A 6607-nucleotide genomic window follows, 5' to 3' on the forward strand; every position below is an offset into this window, starting at 1 on the left:
TGCCCGGGACAGGGGACAGTTACCAGGAGGCAGGAGAGGCTCTAGGGTCCAGCATGGTGGGGGATGGAAGGATGGGGTGCTGGTGCCGGCCCTCAGCTGCCAGACACCCTTTCACTGAGCTCTGGCCCCCCTCCGTGGAGGAGCTAGAAGCCAAACTGGGACTCTATGTTGGGGTCGTGAGGTGAGCTGGAGTCCCGTCCCTGCCAGACAGAAGAGGTTGCCTCCGTGTCTTCCAGGCCAGGCTGTCCCCATGCGGGAGTGGCGAGGTGTGGACCCTGACAGGGTTGGGGGCAGAGGGACACAGGCTGGCAAGTGCTTGAGGACAACGGCTGCCAGGGTGGGGGGCTGATTAGTGATGGGGGATCTGGAGGCCTGATGCCACATTCATGGCCTCCCCCCAGGGCCCCAGCAGCCCTGTGTGGTAGGAGCCGGGGCTTCCCCTGTTTATAGAACAGGCCGAGGTTCAGAGACACCGAGTCACTCCTCCAAGGTCACTCAGCAGCAGTGGCAGAGCCAGGAATTCATCCTGGGTCGGCACGGTGCTGCGTGAGACAGCGCTCCCAACCACAGCTGCGTCCCTGAGCATGACCTCCGCAAGTAGAAGGCTCAGCCGATTCCTGACCTACTGTGTGTGGGGCCCTCTGCATGGGTCGACTCCGGGGGCCCAGGCCCCAGAGGCAGGAAGCCACCATCATCCCCATTTCACAGATGAGCTGAGGCCAAGAAGGTTCAGGCCTGGCATGTTCCTACCTCTGTTGGCCATCCAAGTTAGCACACACCCACAGGTGGTTCCCCTTCCCTTCTGGGCCTCAGTCTCCCCATCTGTAATTCCAAGAGATGGGATCAGGTCCCAGAGGGCCTGCCCAGCCTGTCTGAGACCCAGCTCTGGGAGATGGGCAGAGGGCTGGCGGTGAGGACAGCCCCGACAGCGGAGGGAGTGTCCGGAGCCTGCCTTCCCTGCTCTGCCTCCCGCAAACCCATTCTCCAGGTCTCCAACCGAGGCCCACCCAGCCCCGAGGGAAGAGAGGGAATGCTCGCCCTCACCCTTGTGGAACAGCAGCTGTTCTTACTATCCTGTTGTCCTTACCGAGCAAGCCCGGGAGAGGGGAAACATGTCGCACAGGACGTGTCAGAGAGCGGGGGACGCCACCCGCGTCCTCAGGGAGGCTGTGGCCTCCAGAAGCTGGCCCTTTCTGCTGCCTCCTTCCTGAAGCAACGTAGTCAGCCCAGGCCTTTCTGAGCCTGAGCCGAGGCCTGATTTCTTTTCCCCTGAGCCTGGGTTCTTGGCTGTCCCTGAGCAGCCGGCGAGGTCATCCGCAGCCTCCTCTTCTCCCACCCCTTTCTGGCAGACGCTGGGCCATAAACAGCCTTGTCCGTCCTCTCCGTAGGTTTCCACCTTCGCTGCTCACCGTGCTCAATTGCCCGTGTCCTCCCTCCCCTCACCTGTCACGAGGAGACGGGCCATCATTCCACCCCTCGCTTTCCCCGTCATTAATCTGTCCCGCTGCCCACCCCCGCTGCGGCTCCTCCGGCAGCAGCCCAGCCCTGCCTGTCTCATTTCTGAGCCCCGAAACCTCCCCTCCTGTTCCTGCTGCCCCAGCCCGCGTGCTCCAGAGCACCCCCCCCACCCCGAAGGAGGCTCCAAGGCTGCACGGAGGCCAGATCCCCCTTGGGGCTGCCCTGCCGCCCCTGCTCTGGCCAACCAGCTTCTGTCCTGGCCGCTCCCTTCTCCAGCCTACGCAGGGCTGCCACACGCAGCTTCCTGACTGTGTCCTTCTGGTCACTCACTCCCCTGCTCCAAACCCGCCCAGGGCTCCCCACTGCCTGTGGGGAAAGGCCCCCGCCTATCTTCACGCACCCCTTTGCTGGCCCCAGTCTCCTGTCAGCCGGCTCGTGCTGTGGCTCAGGGGTCCTGCCCTCCATCCCTCACCACCCGGGCCTCAACCCCTGAACTTGTCCCACCTCTGAGGACTCACCCTTACCCACCCCAGCCCCCATCCACCCTGTACCCCTACCAGGGGTTGACTGGGAGGCTCAGGAGGAGGGGAGGACAGAGGGACTCAGACAGGCAGGGAAAGGTCCTGGAGCTGGGAAGGGAGGACAGTTAGCTGAGGCTCTGCTCTCCTTGGCGGGGATGGCTCCAGAAGTCTGAGGGGCAGGTGCTGGCCTCCAGACCCTCATTCTAAGTGGCCGCTTCCAGTGGAGGTGACCCGAGGGACCGGTGGTGGCAGGGGGTCAGGAGTCCCATTCCAGATTGGGCTCTGCAGCTGCCCCCTATGTGATATCTCCCTGAGCCTGCCTTTCCCTGGCCCATGAGGTTCCCAGGGGTCATCTCTTGGCCTCCCACTGTGGCCTCTGTCCAGCAGGGGCTCTGGCCGACCTGTCCCTCTGCCCTGCCACCCTCGGCCACAGTGAACAGTTATGGTGACTAAACCCTGGGAGTGCTTCTCGGGGTCCCAACCCGAAGTGGTAGGGGCAGAGGTGGCCCATGGTCTCATGGTCGAATGAATGAATGAATGAATGAATGTCACAGAATCCCTTTGAAATCTGTAACAGCGGTGATGATGTCTGGGCCGATGGCCAGGGTGCAGGCAAGTGCTTCTGCTTGGGGGTTCCAGCTGGGGCTGGTGTAGGGGCTTTTAGACCAAATGTGACGCAGTCGGTGGGTTGAGTAGGGTTGCATCCTCGAGGCAGGCAGTGCATGCGGGACGGGACGAAGATCGACTCTGCCAGTTTTGCCAAGTACCAGTTGCGTCCTTCCCCACGACTTCCTGTCTTCTAGTGAAGGACATGGGAATAGAATCCTAGGTTGTCAGACATGTCAGGACCCTAGAGGTCATGAGGTCCAACCCCCTAACTTTGAAGATGGGGAAAAATGAGGTTCTGAGAAGGAAAGAGAAGACCCAGGATCACACAACAAATCAGAACCCATGCTCTTTGTCTAGCCTCCTGCTCCTCATTACACGGAACCCTGAGCTATCTGATTTCCCTTTTTGCATGGCTGCCAGGAAGCTCAGAAGTCAGTTTTCAAACTGGGTCTCATATGGCAAGCCCACCAAAACCCTTTCTGGAAGGGAACTCACAATTATTTGGGCCCACTGATGTGCCCCACATCATGCTGTGTCTGGTCACATATGAGATCTCATTTAGTCCACATGGCATGTGAGAGAGATATGAATGACTCTTTTTTACAGATGAGGACACAGGTTCAGAGACAGAATCAACTTGCCCAAAGCCACAGAGCTTGTAGGTGGGAGAGGCAAAATTCAATGCTGAGACCCTTTGCCTCTCACATGTATACTTTCTCTGCCCTTGGCGGCTGCCCTAGCACCATGGCTGTCCCCTCTGGCCAGCACTGCCCCTCGTCGGCCCTCACCCTCTCAGTAGGCAGCCCCCTGAGAAGACGTGGAAGGAGAGTTTGGTTTCGAAACTTCTCTCCTTTGCCATCCTTAGAACTCAGATTTACTTGTCCTTGCGGAAAGACTTCCGTGCTGGGGTTGCGTTCTGAGCCGGTCTGGCAAACAGAGCCCAGAATTCTGTTAGTCCTTCGTCGGAGCAAGCAGCCACCAGAAGAACAAGTACGACAACACAACGAAACAGACTGGACACAAATGCCGACCCCGGCATTGTGTATGGTGGAGAAGAGCTGGCGTTCATCGTGGTCCTGCAGCAGACGGGGGAGGCCAGCAGGGCTCATCAGAGGGCCAGCGTCCCGGGAGGGACCGAAGCTGGGTTTAATGCTCTCTAGGCTCTGTCTTGACGTTCTTCACTTTCTCTTTGAACTTGTGTTCTGTGAGTGAAGTCCAACAGGACACAGTGGGACGCACAGGGCACAGAGAAGGTAATCTGGAGAAAGGAAAGTGCTTTATACTGTGGGTGTCTTTAATGGCACCATTTCCCCAACTTTGGAATAAAGGACACATAATTTTCATATTGCCATGGATGCCACAAGTTAGGCAGCCGGTCCTGTGGGTACGATTGGGAAGGGCCCTGGACTAGGGTTCAGGACAGTGAGGTTCAAGGTTACTCCCCTCTAGGCCCACCTGTGAGGCTTTGTCCTGCCCTCGGCTCAGGTCATGATCTCAGGGTCCTGGGATCGAGCACCACATCGGGCTCTCTGCTCAGCGGGAAGCCTGCTTCCCCCTTCTCTCTGTCTGCCTGCCTCTCTGCCTGCTTTTGATCTCTGTCAAATAAATAAATAAATAAAGTCTAAAAAAAAGATTTTATTTATTTGAGAGAGAGTGTGTGCATGCAGGGGGAGGGGCAGAGAGGGAGAGGGACAAGCCAACTCTGTGCTGAGTGTGGAGCCCATCATGGGACTCGATCCCAGGACCCAGAGATCAAGACCTGAGCCAAAAACCAAGAGTGGGACGCTTAACTGACTGAGCCACCCAGGCACCCCCTGAGCGCTAGGATTTTATGAACAGTATGTAGTCATTAAAAATGGAAAATCTGTAGACTCCATCAATACCAAGAAAGTCAGACCCCGTAAAAAACTTCGGGGAGCAAAGCCAGACGCAGGAAGAAGCCGCACTCCCATCACAGCAGGTGATCTAACTGAGCACCAGCAAGGATGAGGCTAGAGTCTGACCCAGTGAAACAGCTGAGTTACATTTGTAAGGAATAGGTTTTTCAGAAGCTGGCGGGAAGGAAACAAAGATGATCCTACAGGAATTATGCCTGAAGGGTGGGATTTGAGGCGAGATGAGGGGGAGGTTTTCAGCTTCATTAGACCACACCCTCTAAACCCCCCCTGCCCCCACTTCTCTTCCTTTCTCCCACCTGATATCCCTTCCTTCCTTCCCTCCCTGCCACCCACTACTCCCTCAGGCTGTGACTGAAGGGGGGAAAGCTGGAGGGCCTGGCCGGGGAGGAGAGATGCGCCTGGGAAGATGGGGTGCGGCGAGGAAGGGCTAGCAGCCCCCCTTCAGCCCGCCCTGTCCCGTGACTGCAGGTTCCATGATACCCCAGCTTCCCCCACCCCAGATACAGTGAACCCCCCCCATTTCAGCGCTGCCAGGAGCCCCAGTGCAGTGAGAGATCAGAGGAGCTGCCTGCCAGCGAGCAGTGGGGGCAGGCAGGTGGGAGGGCTCAGAAAGGGGAACAGGTGGGAGAGGGAAGGTGAGTCAGCGCAGAGCAGAGCGAGCAAGGGTTTGCAAGCAGCCAGCGTGGCCTGGAAGCCTTCCTGCAGCTCTGAGCTACCTCCCAGGCTCCCTGTGGCCCCTCCCCCGGCCCGCCCCCAGGGCCCACGCCTGCACTCCTCTCTCTGGCACCCCGGAAAGTCCTTGCTTTTCCAGCCCTTGTCAAAACTCGCCTCTCCCATGTCCTCCAAGTCGAGCCCATTTGTTGACCTCTAAGATATGTTCTGGGTCGAAGATTCTGAGTCCGAGTGTGCCTAAGTCTGAGGTCCTCTTTCCTGACCACTGGTCACCTGGGCGCCAAAGCATCCCTGGGAATGAAGCTGGCTGGGGAGGCTCTCCCGGGGGGCCTGCAGGGCTGAACAGTGGGACATCTCCGATGAGACCTGTGGGAGGTGAGACCCTGGCAGAGGGACACCAAAGGCCCCTCTGAGAGGGCTGGGCTCTTGTCCAGGCCCTTAGGAGGGGCCCCAAAGGTCACAGGAGCGCTCAGAAATCCGGAGGGGGGCAGCCCCTGCCCCTCACTTAGCCCCTGCCTGGGAGAGGGTGAGCAAAAGGGAAGTAGGCCTCTGACCTCTGTCCGTCCTCACCTTGGTTTGTGCCAGTCCCTTAGTTCCTGGGCCTCCACAAGGATTGAGACCACCGTCCTCGTCTGCCTGCCTCTTGGGACTTGGTCAGAGTTCATTGAGTGACGGGCTGGGAAGGGTGTCCCGTGAAGGGAGGCATTGGGAAGGTTATTTGTTGAGGCTGGCTTTCTTCTCCAGGATGGAGGCCTCGATTTCTTTTTACACCGTTAAAGCACAGCGGATGCACCATGTTTTACCCAAATGGCAGCCACGTTGCTGGTGCTGGTGAAACGTGATCGTTCCCAACGCAGCTCACAGCAGCTCGTGGTGGATGAGCTCGCCTGCTGCTTCCCTGAGTTTCCTGAGGTAGTGGCACCTCTTACCTAGAAGACTTCCGGGAACAGCGAGGGTTACCGCTGCTCCCTCACACCTTGACTGGTGGGCGCACAGTTGGCACGTAGACCAGACGTAGAGCTGGAAGGAGCTCTTGCACTGAAAGTCTCTGTGACAAACTGCCACGGAGGGCCACAATGCCACCACCGTGTGGACACCTTTTGCCACGTGACTTTTACCGTGCTCCCAAAAGCTGGAGTCTGATTTCCCGCCCCCTTTGAATCTGGGCTGGCCTGGTGACCTCTTTGGCCAAGAGATCGCAGCGGAGATGACGTTGTCCAAGTTCAAGGCTAGGCTCAAGAGACCTTGTAGCTTCTGCCTTCACCCACTTAGGTCTGAGATGCCATGAAGGAATTTGGAGGAAGAGAGGCCCCGGCTGTTAGCCAGACGGACTATCTGACATGTGGGCGAGGCCGTCTTGGACCTTACAGCTGTGCCGAGCTGACATTCCCCAGCTGCTGGAGTGTGAGCCCCAAGAAACCGGGCAAGGGAGCACTCAGTCCACCCACA

Source organism: Lontra canadensis, unplaced genomic scaffold, assembly GCF_010015895.1.
Source record: "Lontra canadensis isolate GAN:19392208 unplaced genomic scaffold, GSC_riverotter_1.0 scaffold93, whole genome shotgun sequence".
Lineage (NCBI taxonomy): Eukaryota > Metazoa > Chordata > Mammalia > Carnivora > Mustelidae > Lontra > Lontra canadensis.